Source organism: Apteryx mantelli, chromosome 3 (genome assembly GCF_036417845.1).
Source record: "Apteryx mantelli isolate bAptMan1 chromosome 3, bAptMan1.hap1, whole genome shotgun sequence".
Classification (NCBI taxonomy): Eukaryota; Metazoa; Chordata; class Aves; order Apterygiformes; family Apterygidae; genus Apteryx; species Apteryx mantelli.
In genome coordinates this window covers 130,488,104-130,509,462 of record NC_089980.1, presented here as the reverse complement: position 1 = coordinate 130,509,462, position 21,359 = coordinate 130,488,104, and positions in this window count along the sequence as shown.

Sequence of the window (21,359 nt, the reverse complement as noted above, 5' to 3'; positions counted from 1 at the left end):
AACAGTCCCATCTTTCTCAGTCTCTCCTCATGTGACAGCTGCTCCAGTTCCTTAATCATCTTCACGGCCCTTCACTTTGCTTGCTCCAGTAGCTCCACGTCTCTCTTGTACTGGGGAGCCCAGCACTAGACCCCATGCTCCAGATGTGGCCTCACCAGTGCTGAGCAGAGGGGGAGGATCACCTTCCTCTACCTGCTGGCAACACTCTTCCTAATGCAGCCCAGGATGCTGTTTGCCTTCCTTGCCAAAAGGGCACATCTCTGACATGTTCAATACTAGCTCTCCCTCATCCTATGGAGACAGATAGTTTTTGTAGGTAACTTTGTCTTCACTTCAGCACCCCATTTATCTGTGCAGATATGCACAAAATCCCATTTAAATGAGTCTTTTAAAATTTTATAGTTAACCCCTGTCTTGTATCCAAACCCTACTCAAAGTATAAGCTAAATTTGGCCACTGAGCATGGTTGAGGAGACATACTTTGTCTTCCAAGGTGAAGCTGGGTTTACTGCTTCTTTATTTTAATTCATGAGAAGTAAGGATCTACTTCTTCCAGCCTGCTACTTGATCCCTTATGTGCTGAATGCTTTGGCATCAGGTAACACCAAGTGATTTGAGGGCTAACAGTGCCTTCTCTGGAAAAAGCTGAGAAACTCAAGGACCAGATGGGAACATTCTCTGAACCTCAAATATCCTGCAAATATTTTGTTGCGCATCCACTTTCTTATGACTGTCACTCTTTACCAGCTCTTAGCAATAGCTCAGTCTTATAAAGCTGTAATTAAACTGTCTCACTAATGGACAGTTAATGATTTAAAAGGAAACAATCCACCAATGTCATGTCCCTCCATTATACAGTACACATTTTAATGGTTTGTACTGAATCAGTTGCTTATTAAGAACTTGAATATCTGAACAATCGTACTACATTTTCTCAAAATAACATAACATGATACAATGTGGTTAAAGTACAGTGACAGCAAGAGCTGTGGCTTGAATGCAAATGTTGTATTGTATCATGGCAAAAAAAAGTTCCACATCTAGTGAGTCATATGTAGCCTTGAGTCTGGATGATATTCAGCATAATGATATGGTTCAGAACTAATTTCCAAACAGTCCCTCATCACTCACAGAGCCTGCTTACTCATCTAGAGCCTGTGCAAGCAAAATTCCCAGTGACTTCAACAAAACAATGCCCTAAAAATGAACGCAGCATAGTTCAGGGAAAAGAAGAAGAAGAAGAAGAAGAAGAAGAAGAAAAAGAAGTTATACTAAAATAAGAATATAATCACTTTAGAAAGTATAAAGCTTCCATCATCATAATATCTGCACACTTCACAATCTTTCCTCACAATACTATTAAAGCATTTATATAGTGGGGATTTTATAGATGGGGATCTGATGTGTCCAAGTTCATGCAAGAGAAGTGGCAGACTGCAATAGCCCAATTTACTCTAGGAGATGTATCCTTGTTTCATCATAAAAGAGGAACTTTCAGTAGAACTGTGGATGCATGGTACCATCCAGTGTATGCTAATATGCCAGTTTCTACAGTAAATCTTTATCATGAAAATACATCCTTAAAAGTCTGAAGTGGTGTTGATATTCAGACTGATTTCCTTATTGTTATTGACAGTCAATTCCATTCTGAGATAAAAAATTTCCTAACATGCACCTAAAATATATGCCTTGCTGCAGCCTGAGACCACTTGTCATTCTTTTCTTTTCCAATTAATTATAATAATTGATTCTATTGATCCTATGCTTTTTCTGAAAATGTGCATGCAGCAATAACTCAATAATGAATAGCCAGAACCACTCTTGTAAACTGAAACTTAGCAGCAGAAAATGACCGGAGATTAAAAACAGCTTTATGTACTGGTGAATAACAAGATGACACAGGCTATATCCACTGGCAAACTAGCCATTCTGGAGCCTCTTCTCTGGCTCTGAGATACCATTCATGACAGTAAATTATCTTAATATCTAAAATGGGATGGCCACACCCATACCATCTGTTGGAAATGGGTAGTCAGGACCTGTGTCAGCGTCTGTGCTGTGCCTGGAAATATGTGGAGAAAGCTAGTGGGGTAAAACTAAGCCCGGGATTACTCAAATAGCTTAACAGTATGAATGACCACGTTCCTGGGTCCATGGTCTACCAATGTTTAATTTCTTGGTATAGGAGCCTGAGAGTCACATATGTACTTTAGCCATGAAGAAAATGTGTGCTCTAATTAATAACAAGCAATTCATTTCCCTCCCATTCCCCCATCCTCAAGTCTTGCACTATCCACTGGCCCAGGTTTTTTTTCCCTTCTCTTCCTACAGATATTATCATACACCTTTTTGGAAACTTTTTTGCTGGTCACTATTTTTTTTTTTTTTTTTTGGTAGGGGAATGTGAGATTCAGGGCATTTATTATTTAGCATTTTTCTTTTGATGCTTTTAAATTATAGGAAATTGAAGTTAGGTCTTTAGTTTCTCCCCCAAACTAATAATATTTGACTACAAATTGTTTGGATTTAATATGTCCTTTTTCTGCTATAATAGTTTCTCAGTTTTATCACCAGGCCAAATCACTTTAAGCTATTGCTGTAAGGGACTTTTATTATAGGATGGTCACATCCCTTACTTTGTAAACAAATTGACTTTCTTCCTTTTTTCTGTTTTGTTTGGCAGAGTAATTGTCTGTTGCTGTCTTGCAGCAGTTCTCCTGGTTGCAAAGCCTTGTTGCGCTATTTTAAATAAAATTGGCGGACTGACCTTTTTGTCTATGCCCACATCTTTATTTCCTTTTAAATTGAGAGTGAACTCCTACATAGGTAAAAGTAATCAAGTAGCAGAGTTTTATTTATTAGCATTGATTCTGCAAATCACCTGATGCAGCAAACAAACTACACAGGCAATACAATAATTTAGTAATTCTCTTGAATCTCAGAGTCTGTCTTCTGATTCTTGCTGGTGGCACAAGGAAAAGTGAGACAAAAAAATGAGCAGCAATCAGTGTTCTTCACCCCTTTGCTCCTTTATGGCTCACCCCAAAATAATGTAATGTACTGCAAGCAGGGAGATGCTCAGGGAATCCTTTATAGAACCGGATCTGGCCTTAGGCTTTTATGGTTTTTTAGGAGTATATTTTTCATGGGGGGGAAAACTTGTTGTCTTGTTGTCATCCCCCTTTCGCCTTCATCTCCCTCCATCAAATTAACAGCCTGGCACCATAATCATAGCACTAGTCTTGCTTTGTGGACTGTGAACTTCAGCCCATTACAGCTTAAGATCGGTTTAAATCCCCATGTGCCATCCAAGATGGTGACCTACTTGCTTGTATGCTGGGCCTGAATAGTCTCCATTCTTTGTGCTGAGGTCGGACCACTGTGCAGAAAGTACTGTAAGGTATAGGAAGCCCAGAGTACGCAGAAAGGAGTCTGCTTCTTTTTTTCCAGTTGTGAGGCTGCTACCCTGGGAGAGGAAATTCCCTCACTCATGGGACCACGTGTACCTTTGGTATTGAAGGTGAAGCAGTACCATGGGCTCTGGGTCCTCTCTGGAGGACTATGCTAGAGATATTGGTGACACCATGCAGAAGAGCTGGAATACTGAGAACTTATACAGATATGATAGTATCCACAGTTACCTGAATTTAGGCTTCTCCATAACTAGAAGTTGGTCTCCTTAGAATCCTTTTTGTCAGTGGAGAAAGATGAAATCCTCTGAGAGTTTATTCAGACTTGGAGCTCAAAAAAGTAAAGGACTATAATGAGGTATATCTTGATGGAATCAGAAGTACCCATAAATTCAAAATTGATACTGAATCACACCTAAAGTACATCCTTCAGACAGAGGAAAAGAAAAATATTTCCCAAAACATGACCTTAAAAGTACATAAATATTTCTGTATCAGTCAGACTGGTGAGATGTGAAAAGCATCTACTCCACTTAAGTCGGAAATGAAGATGTCAGAAAAACTGCCCAAAACAGTAATGGTAGAAGTAAAAAAATTCCAGTGCCTACGGGTCTATATGTCACTGAAAAGATGGAGGAACCATACAAAGGGACCAGCTGGTGGTTGTGGCAGGAGAGGAAAAAATTAGGTATGCATAGGCCCTGGAGAGCTTCAGAAAAACTTTTCTTCCTAGGTAGTAGCACTGACAAGCAACATTATAGTCAGATGTTTTCAGCCCTTTGACTATGAGGCAGACAATATATTGGACATCCAACTGACATCCTCATTTTGACAACCTACTTATGTTGCTCCTCTCCCTTCTTCTTCTTCCTCTTTCCCCTACTCCTTACATTTTAGCAAAGAAACCCGAAACAGAAGGTGAGGATGGTGTCAAGCAAGAGGTAAATAGGCTGAAGACATGGGCTGTTAGGCACTGGAGAAAGGAGTTTCTAAGTCCTATGTGCCTCTACTATAATCAACCTATTTCATCTACTCTTTCTTCCCTTACGCTTGCACTCTCTTCTCACATACCTGTTTGTGGTCCTATGTACGAGTTCTTCACGACAAGATAGTCGTGATATTCGATACCACACTGGATCATGCCAGGCTGGATGGGATGAAAACAGGCATTTCAACACTCCTGTTGAAAAACAGCACTTGAAGAGAATGCTCTTAGATACTTCACATGCAAAAGAGAGATTCTAGATAATGGGACAATAAATGTAGAAATAGTTACGGGAATTAAAGTTTTCAAATCCTGGTGGTACCAGAGATGAGAATAACTAAAAGTGAATGCATTACTCAGAAGAGTAGGGAGCACAACCTAAACCTGAATCAGAGCCAAACATAAACCAGTAGAGAACAAGAGATTTAATTTGGTGACACCTTAGGGGAAAAACAAAAGGCATCAGATCTGATTTTCTCCTCAGTCCTGCCAGTGAGGGGGAAGGATGGGAGGAAGAGTACACAGATTTTCCAGGCACCAGTACAGGCTGGGGGCTGACCTGCTAGTAAGCAGCTCTGTGGAGAAGGACCTGGGAGTGCTGGTGGACACCAAGTTAACCATGAGGCAGCAATGTGCCCTTGTGGCCAAGAAGGCCAATGGTATCCTGGGGTGCATCAGGAAGAGTGTTGCCAGCAGGTCGAGGGAGGTGATTCTCCCCCTCTACTCAGCCCTGCTGAGGCCACATCTGGAGTACTGCGTCCAGTTCTGGGTTCCCCAGTACAAGAGGGATGTGGCACTACTGGAGCAAGTCCAGCGAAGGGCTGCAAAGATGATTAGGGGACTGGAGCATCTCTCTTATGAGGAAAGGCTGAGAGAGCTGGGCCTGTTTTGCCTGGAGAAGACTGAGAGGGGATCTTATTAATGTATACAAATATCTAAATGGGGGGTGTCAAGAGGATGGAGCCAGACTCTTTTCAGTGGTGCCGAGCGACAGGACAAGAGGTAATGGGCACAAACTGAAACACAGACAATTCCATCTGAACATGAGGAAAAACTTTTTCACTGTGAGGGTGACAGAGCACTGGACCAGGTTGCCCAGAGAGGTGGTGGAGTCTCCTTCTCTGGAGATATTCAAAACCCACCTGGACACGATCCTGCACGTTGTGCTCTAGGTGATGCTGCTTGATGATCTCCAGAGGTCCCTTCCAACCTCAACCATTCTGTGATTCTGTGATTCAGACAAATGAAAGTGAGAATGCACTTTAGAAACATGAACCTCCCATGAAGAACCAGAAACTACAGAAGAATTGATGAACTTTTTGTATAGCTGTAGATCAAAGTTGGCAGAAGTCACATCGCCCCTGTAAGAACAACATTAGCAACAGCAAAAAAGTGAGTGGCATATATAGGTTGCCCTAACCCTGAAAACAGAAGTGATGTACATTGAAGAAGGGAAATAACATGGAGCAGAGATGCTTTTCAAGCTGTTGGTAGTTTTTCTGTAGGAAGAAACAAAGATATTGTGTGGATCAGAAATATTTATTATAGGATTAAATTAATTATTTATCACTTTTACTGAATGTCAAAGGTGTTGCCAGTACATTATGGTTGCACTATTACAATTCAAACAGAGCCCAACCACTTACAGTGTCCTTGTGACAAGCTTTTGCCCTGGACACCACCATAATGTCCCATTATGTTTTCCATAGTTAAGAATGTGAAATTTGAGAGGCCTGTAAATAGAGAAAACCTTGTAGCAGTTCTTCTTTACTTGTCCCATTTTGAGAATGACAAGGATGGCAGAAAGACTTGAAGGAACAGAGACACTTTTTGCCATAACGCTTGCCTGTTTGTGGAAAATAACTAGGAAAACTGCTGTTTGGAATAGGGATCTTTAGAGTGAAAAATCCTTTTAAAAAAAGATAATGTCAGAAAGGCTGGCACAGAACCCTTTTCCCTTTTCTATGAGAGATTTTTGAAACAAGAAGAAGAGTTGACTGTGAAGAGTAGACTGGTCCTGAAAGAGAAAACCACTCATTCTAAAAAAACAGTTGTCAGAAGACTAGAAAAAGATTAATGGCCATGGTACTATTCAAAAGATGAGAAAGAGACAATTTACTAGCTGAACAGCAATGCACATGAGAGATATTTAGCATTTGTTTCATTTGTGCAAAGTCCCAGAGACAGTACTGCAAGGAACTTAAGTCATCATTCACGATGTGTCTGGCAGAACCTGGTGGCAAATGACAACGGGATTGCAAACACAGTACGCACAGTCATAAGAAGAGGTTATGGCTCTGTTTACTTTAGAAGAAGCATTCAATCCCAGTTACGGGAGAAGACCAAAGAAAAGTGCAGAACAGCTTCTGGGAAGGAATAGCCCCTTGCAACCATACAGGCAGGGGAGGGACTGGCTGGGGGCAACTCTGTGGAGGAGGCCCTGGGGGTCCTGGTGGACTGCAAGCTGCATGAGCCAGCAGTGCAACCTGGCAGCAAAGAAGGCCAACCACATCCTGGGCTGTGTCAACAGGACCACAGACAGTAGATCGAGAGAAGTGATTATTTCCCTCTGCCGAGCACTCATTAGACTGCATCTGGAATATTGCATCCAGCTCTGGGACCTCCAATACAAAATAAAATGTTGACAAACTGGATTGCGTTTGGTGAAGGGCCATGAGGATGGCCAAGGGACTCGAGCACCTGCTGTAGGGCTGAGGCTGAGGGAACTGGGCTTGTGCAGCCTGGAGATGAGAAGGCTTCGGGTGGCCCAATAGCAGCCTGCCAGAGCCTACAGGGGTGGTACCAAGAAGATGGAGCCAGGATCTTCACAGTGGTACATGGTGGGAGGATGAGAAACAATAGGCATGAGTTGAAACAAGAGAGGTTCACAAGGAAAAACTTTTAATCTTTTCCTTATTTATTTATCTATTTATTAATTTATTTTTTGGCTAGACAGTCAGTCAGTGGAACAGGTTGCCCAGAGAGGCTGTGCAGTCTTGATCCTTGGAGATATTCAAGAGACAGCCCTGAGCAAACTGTGATTCCATAATCCTGTGACTGTGGTGTATCCTAAGGCAGAAGCATTAATGCTGGCATTTATATATCTTTTTATTTATTGAGAGAAAGAATGGGATTCATGCATGGTTAGTTCTCTCTATATATCTTTGTGAATATGTGCTTAGCTGAGGAACCAAAAGCAGGATGTTTCTGAAAAGTCTTGCTAATCAAAGCCTATTTAGTATGTTGTATGTATGGTTTCTTCTACTGGCAGCAGTCTTAACTGGGGCAACGGAAGTGACTTTGCTCAGGTAGTCTAACTCACCATGACTTGCTTGTAACTGGCTAGCAAAACATTGCCTAGCAGTGTTTTGATCCCAATGGATTTGCTAATGTTAAATCAGGCAAATCTTTTGGCATGCCCTGCATGCCACAATAAACACAACAAATGAGAGGAAAATGTAGTAAGGGATTGTTTGGAATAGTTCAGCAAAGATGCTATATCATCATTACACTCACCATATTCTAAAATCAAAGTTATCTCTCTTCCACAGCAGCAAAATCTTCTGGATTAGATAAGGAAAAACACAGACCAACAAAGGAGATATCCTGAAACCTTCAAATTGTATGACATAACTTATTCCCTCTCTTCTTTCCTTAGTTAGCACAGGTACAACTGGGTAAGAGGCATTTTCCTGGACATTCTGTCACTCTGGAAAAGTCGTGTTAGTGCTGGCTACAATGCTTGGCAAAAAATTAGGTGAAGAAAGGTGAAAGTAAGGCAGAAAAACAAGATATAGCAGTGGAGAAAAATAAATAAGAGGTAAGGAAGGAAGAAGGAGGGAGAAAGGAGTTCATGAGGAACTTATGGCAAACAAGGAAATTGGGAAAATGAGTTTAAAAGAGGGAAGTGGTGGGAATGTACAGTGAGGGAAAGGACTAAGTACCTCCAAATAAGTAATAAAATACAACATTCCAAGCAGATTCACAGAGCTCCCACTATTGCACATACGCAGAAAATGAGCACAGCAGCAGGTATTTCCACTCTATGTAATTACCGATTTAAGCCGAGAGCATTATCATACAAAGGACAGAGATTAAAAATGCTCAAGCTTGCATTTTAGGCAACTTTCTTTGAGACACGTTTCTAAGCAGTGCCACTAACCTGAGGGCAAGCTAAGTACAGACAGGCCAGAGTTTGCTTTTGATTCACTGCCGACTTAAGTCTGGTGAAGTAGCATCCTGAAGGCAGTCTAAAATACAGCCAGCCACAAACATGGGTTAAATTAATCTCGTTCAGCTAAAATGTAGGGCATGAAATGTAGAGGCAGTCTAGTCAGGGTATAAAAATATATTATAAACTTTTATGACTTAAAATTACTGGCCATGAGTATAACTCAAATGAGGAGCCTCCAAGAGATTTTTCCTGCCCTGAGAAAAGTGACAGAAGCGTGACGCCTGGGCTTTAGCTGTATTCTTCCTCCTGTTATTTTTAAAATGCAAAGACCTTAACTCTTGGTTATTACTTTCTGACTGACAGCAAAGAAGATAGGTGAGATATCCCTTCTCCTCCCCCTACCTCATTTATATTCATGTAATGAGAGTGGCCTTCACAGAGAGAGAACCTCAGGTCCCTCAGAACAGGGGTCTTCTATATTGCTATGTGAAGTGCTGCACAGAGCACTGGTCAATATTTGTGACATGCGGCATGGCTGTCAGGCATTCAGACCCACCACTGGTGCCAGCGAGCACAGCTGGAACCTGCCATCATCACAGAGAGGTTTCAAACCAAGCCTGAAAAGATCTTGGTGACCCTCAGGTAGCTTTCTCCTTCATAGATGAAAATAGTCCTATTTCCCACCTCCAAAAGCCCTTTTGGGGAGAAATACAGTTTTCACAAGACAGAGGCCTGTCAGTCTCTAGGTCTGTTCAGACTGCAGCTTCTATTTCTAGGGTAGCAGGAAACCACTGCTGTAATTTCTACATTAAGAAACAAACAGAGCAGAGGCCAGAAAAGTAGAAAGTGTTTATTCTTCCAGGGAGGGCAAGAGGAAGCAGAGGATTTAAAGATACATGTTTATGTAGAGATAATATAACAGGATGTGGGAGAATTTACAAAGGGCAGAAGAACAATTTCACATCAAGACTGAACTTCAGAATACTAAGGAGAAAGCAACAGGCTATGAGAAAGGAGGGCTTGAAATGAGAACCAGTTGTTCCATGAACTCCAATTTTGCAGTGCTCCGGAAGGCACTGAGCTGTACCAACTGGCATATCATCAAAACTGGGAATAACATAAAACTGCCCACCCTTGAAGCATGACATGAGGAAATTTTGCAATTATGGAATACTGAATATATTCCAACAAGAAGAATGTCAGGCAGCTCTTCTCCACCTACTTCCCATGCTCAGAATATAAATGGAAAAGGGAACATTAGCAAAAAATGTGGTTGGATACTTTGTCGCTGAAGGCTTTTTAAGCAATTGAAGATTAATCATCCTTCTAATCAGAAGAAGATTGAGGACTAAGGACTTATCACCAAACAACTTACTTGGGTAAATTACTCAAAGCAGCTAATTAAACTGATATAGTGGCTTACCAGGATGTAAAGTTTAAATGTCTGAAACCCTGTAAACAGCACAAAGGTGCCTACCCATTATTCATGATTCGTTTCTCTATTGGTAGAATGGATAACAATAACTTTCTGATAGCACCATAAAAATTACTTTAAAGAGTGGCGTAGCCGCATAAAGACCCTTTCCTTTTCCTCTGCACATCATAAATTACTAGATAAGGCACAAGGATTTTTATTAGATATGAGACTGTAAACTAACAGCAATATTTACAGCATTGTACCTCTTTTTAAAAACGTGCCTTGAGCTCTTTGAAGCTTTGTAATACAGTTATTATTGTTTAAGAAATAATTGCTTCTGCTTCAAATTTTGCTCAGCTCTCTCTCTCTATATATATACACAAAAAAAAAAGGTAGAATATGATTAAGACCTTAGATCTGAGTTCATCTCACGCAACTTTATGCTATTCACTGAGCTGTCTGTGTAGGCAGCCTAACCGTGATGGCTTTCTCTATTGCTAATGGAAAGCAACTGGTTCCAGGCAGCGGTTCAGACTGTAGATGAGTTAGTCAGCAAGGCAGTGCTGCCTTCTCTTATTGCTATTGAACAGGACTTAGGAAATTAGCACGCTCTCTTAGGCCCTTCAGAGAGGATGTAAATTTGGGTGGGATGAGTTCAGGTCTTTGATTACACCCTTTCTAGCTATCCTAAGTAGGGAATGTTAGGTCAGATAATGAGAATAATATTTCTTCCCATTTTGCTTTGTGAAAGGGCCTAAATACCCTTGTAGCCAAAGTGGATGCTCATGACGTAGAAATTACAAGTGCACTAATCAGGATATAATCAATTTTAATTTGCTTTGAACCTGAATATAAGCATACTGAAATAGTGAAACCAACAACAGTGTATAAATGTTTTGTAACACTATGTTGCATGGACAGGCACAATATATAGACATTTTGCATAAGTATGTAAGCAGTGTGACCACTGAAGAGTCTAAGAAAGATGGGTATAGTTGCAGGAAGCATCCAAATGATAATAAGTTGCCAGACAAAGGACAAGATAAGCTTAAGGAATTGCACATTTAACATCCTGCTGGATGCAGGAAAGATGACTGGCAAAATCAAAAACCAAGATAAGCAGCAGCAGGAGCAGATGAGACTGCTCCTTCTGGGAGGAGGGCAATTGCATAAAAATATCAGGCGGAAAATTGGAGAAGAAAGGAGATAAGCGTGCTTCGGTTCTGACTACTAAATCAAGGAGCTCTCGAGGCTGATCTTGGCTACCAGGACCACTGAGGGCCATAGCCATCAGTGCTAACTATTTGGCATCAACTCTGTGGTATTGTATATTCATCTCTAATTTAGGATATAGATGTTAAAGATTAACAGTTTTGTATCTATAGTAATAATGACTATTAATGTGTAAGAAGTAACCACTAGCATGAAGTGTGCTGTTAATGAATGCATTCCATAAAATTTCGTTTTAAAGTTTAAAACTGGCCTGATTTATCAGTCTTCTAAACACTCTCATCAGAGACATCTCTGATTCCCTAACTGGTACATATTTGTGTACACACACATTGCAAAACTCCCTTTCCTTGGCTTTTCCTACTGTGTCGCTACCCTTGGCCAATAACAGGGGATTTCATAGGGACAGGTTTTGCTCCACCTTCTGTAGCCGAGCATACAATCCTCCCCCCAGACTGTTAGGGCGCCAACACTTCTTCTTGTCACCCTATGGAGCTAAACAAAGGTATGACAACGCTGCTTGTAAGGTATCTCTCATGGTGTTGGTGTTACAGAAACAGTAAAGAGCAGCAGCTGTTGATGCTCATTCACTCTTACCCAACCAGAGACAAACGGTTCCATGGAGGATGGACAACTGCCACCAGACAACCATAGCTGGAGTCTGGGAATTCATGCATATACTGTCAGTGAGGAAATACTTGTGCTAGCCAGCCAGAGTGATTTTGTTTTTAATTTGCTTTTGCATTTTGGGGGGGAAAGAGGGGGAGACTAGACTAAAAAAAAAAAAAAAAAAAGAGAGATCTACCCTAACAATAGAGACTTGCTGAGGGTCATTTTTGGAAAAAAAAAAAAAAATCCCATTAAGCAAAAGAGAAATAGCAAGATTTTCCCGGCTGTGGTGATAGTAGAGCCCCTACAGGAAATTGCACATCACCAATGACTTTTACAACTGGATTGGAAAAAACACTGGACAATATATTCTGGAAAAGTTTGTCTTGGGAGAATGGCTAAGTATGTTTATTCCATCCTTAACTTGTAAAATACTAGACTGGCATAAAACTTGGTGATTTCATACTGATTTCTCTAATTCCATAAAGCTGAATTTTGAGTTTTGCTGTTTCAGGGAGTGTGATCTTACACAGATACAGACAGATTCTAATGTTGTTGTATCATTATACAAATGAAATTGTATACAATTCCCACATTAAACTAATCTAGAACAGAGCAAAAATTGTGATACGTACTCTATGATTTTTTGCTAACAGTTGAGAAAGGAAGAAAGAAGTATTTACCTTGCTTTCCTCCAAGAAGGAAGAAGAAGACTTACAGGCTTGTTGACAAATTATTTCTTTGCCACCCAGATTCAAATTACTTTTATGGTAAATATGATAAATAGACTCAGAATCACTATTTTGACAGCTTGGGGGCATGTCTTATTCCATCTCTCTGCAGGAATACTTTTTGGTTATAAAATGCAGTAATGTGGAAGGAAAAGGTAGAGGCTAAGGACACAGACAATTGTTTGATAAAAAAAGGACCAGAGAGATTTGTGGAGGTAGATTTACTTTGGGATAGGCAAGATCAAAATAAAGTACAGTAAGACAATCTGTACTTTTCTGGACCAACTGGACCATTAATATATTTCATTCAAAAAATTTAGTCTGCAGCAAATCTGTAATCTTCTCTTTGTGACATTACACTCTGTTAGAACCAATTTTCATCATGATGTTGCAAATCAGACTCAATGATCCCATTCGAGACTTGACTGCAGGATAGTCAGGAAAAGAAGATGGAGTATAGAAAATCTGAAAATCAGATGGCCAAATTCTGTTTTTCTGGAGTTTTGGGGGGTAGTATTTTAAGAACAGCTGCATTACTTTCAGTCCAGGAAAAGCAAAGTCTGTATAAACTAACCTAAATTAATTTAGGGTTAGCTTAGAAAAGATGGAAAATGATGAAAGATGCATAAAATGTGCCTGGAACTATGGTGAAAACTGATCTATTTTTCAAGTTTCCTACTTAATGGAAAGAAATAGTTGGGTTTATGTTAGATGATATTATGAATGAAATCTTGCCAGTGAAAACAAGCTCCTGTCTGAGTGGTGAGCTAATTTCACTCTTCAGTCCATACTGGTGTTCCATAAATGAACGTACACACACACAAAAAAAAGGCCTCATTTTCAATTATTATATTTCAGGATACAAGGGAATATGTGGACAATAAGGCTAAGAAAGAAACAAAGTTTAGCTTTTAAAATAATCTTCTAAAATACTTGCAACAAGTCTAATACTACAGAAGAGTCTGAATAACTTTTCTCACATCTGAAAATATACCAGAAAATGGAAACAACTGTGCTTCAGAGAGAGTCTTTCCTGGTCTTGCTTGAAAATAGAAACAACTGAACACCTATGTATACGCCACAGTGAAAGAAGATGGTAAAGCAATAGGCCAGTTTATCGTTTGTTATTTTTTCAACATAATGACTGTAGATTCTCTGCCCACCAAGAAAAGAGCCTGTTTATTTTTTTAATGATGAGCTGTTACCCAAAAGAAACAAAGTGGCATTCTGTTGACACCATATGGTGGCTGAAAAATGGATTCCATAGTGTTCTATTTGTTAGAATGTCTTCTGAGTTTCTGCATCCAAAATTTATGTTGGGGCTTTCTCTGATTGCCAAAACATTCAAAGGGCTTTCTCTTCACAGGGTAGCCTGCGTGGGGGGAAGAAGGTTTTCAAAACAGCAGGACCCGAACAATCTCCTACTGCTCAGAGGAGAAATCATTTCCAAGCTTCTGTCCTTCTGGCTGCTTTCATTGTAATAATAATTTACATCCTGTGTGAAGAGACTGTTTGCATTCAGCAAAAAAATCTAAAATAATAAATAAAAATAAGGAAAAAAACCAGCTTATGTTCCTGCATGCTAATACAAGAATTTGTGAATATTAAGCATTAAAGTTACATTGACTCCTAGGCTCTGACGTAAGTGGATAGCTTTCATATCTTAATGGGAAGCGATATGCGGAGGTTATTGAACAGTGCTGTTTCCAAGTGATTGCCTCTGCAGCTGGCTTTCATAGAGAGATCCAGAGTTGTTATGGATGAGCTAAAATAATTAAGACATATTTCTCCTGGTGTCTAGTTGGCTATTACTCACTTTTTAAGAGGACATATTTTAAGCAACGATTTAAGTATAACTATGTGATTTATAAATAGGTACTTCATATGCATTTAATACGGTGTATGAGGCACCTTGCATTATGTAGCATGACAAGCCTGTCGTAAACAGCAGGGGTGCTGGCATCACATTAAATGACCGAGGTGGAGGGGGAGCATCCCTCTTTTCTTACCTCCCTCTTCTCCTCAGATCTGCTGCAGCTTAACACCTGCTGCTGTTCGACCAGCTCGGTTTCCCTCTTGCCTCTGGGATGTTGGCAGTAGCACATAGGATGATGGATGACCACCAGAGTGTGGGGAGAACTATGAAGACCAACTGCAGCTGCATTATTAACACTTAGCAGAATGGGATTATAGAAGCACGATCTCACCGGTCGTGGGGATCTTCTAAAACATTAGATTAGACCTATCTGACCCTGAGATTCGCTGGTCTCAGAGGTTTATTTCTCCTCAGGAATAAAATGGAGAGACACAGAGGTTCTTGTCATTCCTCAGCTGTGGGAAGAACTCCTCCCTTGACCCTCCAGCCATCCTGGGCACACAGCTGAGTTCCTCCAGCTGAGGTCTGGCAAAGTAATATAGCCAGTAGCAAACTTGGATCCCATGAAATTGCAGTTTTTATAAAGAAATAGAATGGAAGCTGGATTTTCTTCCAGCACATCTGGCAAAATACTGTTGACAGTTTTGCTTATACTGATGATGTACTGGTTTAAAAATGGCTTCATTCTTACAGTGAAATGAATACATTATTTCTTTGGTGAAATGAATATGTATTTTCTTATAGTAATCTGTTTAATGTCATACTCTTGGAAGTTCAGTCAGTGTCTAAATCTGATATATTCTCTTCCAATATGTAAGAAAAAACTGTTAGGCTTTGTATATGAAATGAAAATGGAAAACTTGTGACCAAATGAACTTATCTCAATCTTGCAGCTGATACAAAAGCATTATATTTAATTTTTGGAAATCTTGAAATTCTTAAAAGAACTGTATTAATTTTAAGAGAAAGAAAATAAAATATTTCTAAAGAGATATTTTTACTTTTGACATTCCAGATAAAAACTGCTACTACTAAGAATAGCTTAAAAAATAGGCTAAAAGTTCAAGCTATAGCACCAGCTCACAGACAGAAACTTTGATATTGTTCACTTGCCTATATGTAAGCATCAAGTGTTATTTTGAAATACTGTCGCATATCCCATCTATTTATCCAGAAGGTTTCCCATAGACAGAAGCAAATATCTCAGATACTGCACCATGTCTCAGATGGCACCAAGTGCCTCTGTATGGATAAATGAATTGAGTTTCTGGGCTCCACTAAAGATGAGAGCTTACATGTGAATGCTTAAAGTTTGCTCCTTGAAGCTGAATTCCTCCCACCTCTCCAACTGCAGATGTCATGGTAAGTTGAACTTCTGATAGTGTACTTTTTTTCCAGTAGTGTGGACATTTTCTTTCTTTCTTTAGGATGCTTCTGTCATTTAGGGATCCACTCATTTATAGATACTTGAATTTGCCAGTCAACAAAGAATCAGCTGAGCACAGGTTCATTGCATGTAATCACAATTGCAGTTAGACCTGCAATTTAGTCCCAAGCTGATTCGTTACTGGAGAGATGACTGAGAAGACAATCTAAATGAGGTGCCTGAGGGATGAGCCTCAGCTCATCTTTGACATCCTCTGCAATGAATAAGGAGAAGGAGATACCAGTCAATAGTTTTAGGTGGAATGAACTTGAGTCTCAGTGTAAGCAACTCACATTTCCCTGGCTTTGCTGAAATCAGTCACTCAAATTATCCACAATATTGCTACAAAAGGCAATTCCCTATCCCATTGCTTTACTATACCAACTCTCTTTGCATTTTCCTTCCTCTGTTTTTCTACTGCATTCAGCATAAACTGCTTGTTTTTCTGTCCTTATTTTTTTCAAGGTCCTCTTGAGCATGTAAATATCATCAAAGGTTTTTCCTGTTGTTTCTTTGCCCACTTCTGATCAATCATTGGCACTACTTTCGTGTTATATTTTGAGTAGACACTTATCAAACTGCCCTCTCATTCTGCTTCACAATCCTTCTTCAGACTGATACTTAAAATTCACCTTCACCACTACGCCTAAAAATCCTACCAAGAGTTAGACTGCTAATATAACAAGATAACTGCATATCATGCATTGTCTCATGTTACACTTCTGTTTGTCTGACTGTTGTCTCCTACAAAAGTACAAGCACTTTCTTTGCACAATGCCTAAACACAAAGTCTCATGCTCAGGACTTTCGAGTGTTATAGCAATAGAACTAACAAAGAAAAAAAAAATTACAAGTTAGGTGAAGAACTGCCAAACTTTGCTCATAGGTATGCCAGAGAGAGGATCAATGCTCGCCTTTTAAAAGCCTATTTCTAAAAATAGATTAGTAGTCATCTAAATCCTGACTGTGAATCTGTTCAGCTTCAGATTCTTAAGTAGGAGGCACTTGCTGAATTTCTTAAACTAGGGGAGTACTTTCCCATAGAAGCCAGGAGGACAGAGTAAGTTCTGTGTCAGTAGCCTGATAACTAGAGCACATGTGGGTATATGCATATATGTACCAACGCCCATGATCATCTGAACACACTATGGGGATATCTTGTTTGAAAATCCCATGAGATTCTCAGACAAGATTACATGCATTTTCACAGAGATGCAGATGAACTAAGTATTTAAATACCTACCCTAGAATTTAAGTTCTTCAGCTATCATTTTAAAACTTGTGTCCTTCTGAGCCTAGTCCTCTGATCCTTCAAATTCTAAGAGACACACTTACCTTCCTCCACATTGATAGCTCAAAGATTATAACACCTACTTCACAAATCTATCTCCTGGCCTATCCTGGCAAATATGATTGGGAGGCTTCTAAATATGACGTTAATTCAGTGTCTAAGGTCTTCCAAAGAAAATGCTCTGAAACGTGAAAAATGAATGGACATATGGTAAATGACAAGAAACAAAAATATCTAAAATAGATCATTAAAAGTGACGCTTAATAACTAATATTAGAGTGTGTGTGTGTGTGTGTGTGTGTGTGTGTGTGTGTGTGTGTTTGAAAACTTTGATAAACAATTACAGGAAATTGACTTTCGTTTTTTTGCAACAAAGCTGATCCTCTCCAGAGAACAAAAAGAAACAGCCTTATTCAAGAACATCTACTTTAAATACATAAATATTTTAGCAGAATGGAATGAATTGTTTTATTTTCAAACAGTTGCTATTGGAAAAAATATTTTGGTTTCGTTTTTGCCTCAAGGCTCTCACAGAAGGAAATGATAGATCACCCCCTCCCTACACTACCTTCCTCCTCCTTCTGTCTCCTGTGCTTAGGTAAGATATGGTGTCTCAGCTTCCTATAATCGGGGCATATCAACATGGGGCTTCATTAGGAGCTATGCCCATTTTGTCATGAGCTCCAGAAAGTAAACACATTTTAAATAGACTGTATCTCAGTCTTCATATTTTCTGCTGTTTTGTAAGACAAAATGGTAACACACTTCTCCAGATAATGATAGTAAATGGCATTCAAATTATTCCAGGTACCATTTGCATCTCCTCAGTGGAACTTCCAAAACTTTTCTCATATACAATATTGATGCTTTTATTCCCTAGAAAAAGCTGCAGTAATCTGTTATAAAAGATACTTCTTATTTTCTTTTTGTTTTGTTTTCTGCCTTCCTCTCTTTTTTCCTTTCACTTCTGTTTCAGGCTGCACTGAGAATAGGTAATATCCTGTAAGTACTTTGCAAAGCTTTTTTCTTGTACTTAGAGAAGTTAAGTAGAGTGCCTTTTTTCAGGGTAGAACTAAATAAGGCTATTAGCCTCTACCTCCTTTGTTGCTTATAACTTTCAAGGTCATGTGCATAAGTACTTCAGCGTCATTGAAAGTGCCTCTTTTGGGGGGTAGAAATGTTCTTCCCTTTTCTCCTGCATAACATGATTTAAAGTATTAAGGGGCTGGGGAATTTAAGCATTCTCCATTTGGGATTACAGAGAAGAGAATGACAATACGCATGCAGCCTTATGACCCATTCTGATCTCAGTAGGTTGATAAGAGAAGACTTTCAGGACTGAATTTGCAAGCTGTCCATGTCAAAACTGGAGTTATAGTTAGGAAATAGCATAAGACTGCAGAGTGATGGAGGGAGGAGAAGTCTGTTCCTAACTACAGCTACAGAGTTGGTGTTTTACTAGCAAGCTGTGTGTCATTAGACAGAGGACAAAGCAGAGACAGATCTAGTGTTTTATTAAAATATCAGTTCACGCTTGTGTAGTGCTTCCGAAAATGGGATATTTCTATTAGACCAACCCATACTGCTGCGAGGAAAAGAACTATCTTTCAGGCTCCGGACCCTTCTGTCCATTTGTCTCTGGGGATCTCGTAGGGGGAGCAGCGGCAGTTGTGCTGTTTTTATTTTTATTTTTTTTCTCTCAAAGAGCTTGATTCTGCATTTCATAACACCATTTTAATGTAAAGGTACTTGTCTTTAGTGAAGTTGCAGTGATGTAATGAAGAATGATTTTCAATAATATTAATTTCTCTTATCTATTCCTGTTTGCCATCTGGGAAGATTAGGAAACAAAATGATAATTAATTTCTAATAATATTGATCCAGTATTTGCCTGCAATATAGTTTATGTATTTCGAAAATAATCAGTCTGAGCTATTATTAAGAACTCTAATTTGTATGTGAAAAAGACCGTCACTTGTGGAATCCTGCCCCCTGACAGCAAAATTGTAACTTCCTTCAGCAGAAGCATACTTTCTGGCATTGTCTTAACTTTAAAATAGTTTCATTTCATTATTTAAACAGAAATAAAATCCTGAACCAGGAAAAACCTACAGTAAACCCTTCGCCCGTGGGGAACACATACTAAGACCACATTCTCTTACTCTCAGAACGCACGATTAAATTATACAGACTTGGAGGATACTTGAAGCTGGTCAAGTATTTTGTGCTTAGATACTGGACACAGAACGACACATTTATCCACAGTACAGTCTTCTCCAGGCTAGACTGATGGTATAGAGCTTGCACCAAAAACTTCAGCTAGAAATAAATGGTGGTGCTTTATGTATTTCAAACCAGACTGAATGTAAGAAATACTAGATATACTGCAAGAGAGCCTGCTTATGTACCATTTCTACCCAAATGTTTCCATTTTAAGAAGTTCAGACTTTGGATGAAATTCAGATACATGTCCAAGCTTTTAGGTAAGTATCTAAACCACCAAACTCATCTGTCACTCTGGCAAGCTATGATAGCTTTAAACATAAATAATATACATTCTCAGCATTAGTGTTTGCACCAGAATGCTATACATACTAGACCTGACAGAATGTTTAATATATCTTGATTTGTAAAACAGGTAAATATTATTATCTGCCATTACACAGAGACAGGAACTGTTCCAATAATTTGCATGTAGAAACACTATTTTTCACTCGCACACATACACTTATGTGTAGCTATAAACATATAAACTGGGCCCATCTGCTTTTCTAAATGGAAGGGGAAAGATTACCTGTGTGATTTAAAACATGAATTTCTCCACCACTGTAATGAATATCCTTTTTTTTCATTCCCAGTGCCACAGTCCTTTATTTTGTGTATGCAAAATCATGGTGTTCTGGACAGCACACCAAAACCCAGACTCATAAAAATTTAGGACTTTCATTCAGGTGCCTAACTTCAAAGTCTAGTTACACTAATCACTTCCAGTAATCAATAGAGAGAGATATGAAAGGAGGTGAAGTCGCTCATCTAAGGTCTATTTTAGTCAACAGGAAAAAAGGAGGCAGGGAATGGTGCAGAAAGAAAGAGAAGATAATTCACAGTGATCTACTGGGAACAATCTCCACAGCAGCTCTCTCAATGTGCAAGAGTGAAGCAGGGCTGAGAAGTGTCACTCAGAAAGACCCCAGTTCATTGATCTCACCTAGAGACCAGATTCATTCCACTTACGATCCAAATTGTTTTCTTTCAGTACTCCACATACAGAGTCTGTAAGGCTTCTAACGTCAGTCTCAGTCAAATAGTTTCATTTCAGGGGGGTGAATGTGGACCTTTGTTAATAATTTAGCTTATTGCCAATAATTTCATGTTGATGTTGCCTTTTCTGTCTTATCTGGTTTTCACACATTTCCTTGATTGATATTCCTGCATCATTCTCACTTGTTTTCCTTTCATTTAATTTTTAAAAAGCTCTTCAAAGTCACTGACTTCCTCAACCACTGCTGCAGTATCTCCTGAAACCCTAGGGGTCAGAAGCCACGTTCCCTCCTCTGTCCCTTTCTCATTGTTTTTTCCTTCTTATTCCACTGATCTTCACTTTGCACATACAGGTCAATATGCCTAGAGCTTTGTCATCCCTAAAGTTTTGCTTCTTTGTAATATTTTCAAGTACTGCATGCCTCCGACACTGGTTATCAATGATGTTGAACTGAATGGCAGAACGGTGTAAAGAAATGGGGGACAGGATTTTCCATATAAAATAATGCTCTCAAAGAAAGAAAGAAAGGGTGGAGAGACATAGTCTCAGCTGGTTAGCATAGCTCCTGGGAGGTCAATAGATCCACATGAGTTTGCACCAGCTGAACATATGGTTTGAGGTCTGCACACACTGCACTAAGGACAGGTGACAGAGGCTAGTGTGGTGCCGAAGGTGGTGTGATCCCATCCATGGTCTGAAATAACATGTGTGGGAGAAGAAAGACTCACATGGACTGTGCGACTGCAGCATCATTGGAATCCCAGTTTCTGCTAGGGGTGTGCTGTTCACAGAACAGTTGAAGTTGGAAGCGATATTGGTGCCATCTGATGCCTGTTGATGCCATTTCTCCAGAAATAGAAACAATTGGAAAATCAGGAAAATCCATTGCTAGTTTCAGAGATGTGATCCAAGGGCAAGATTCAAAGTTGATCGCTCAGGCCCTAACTG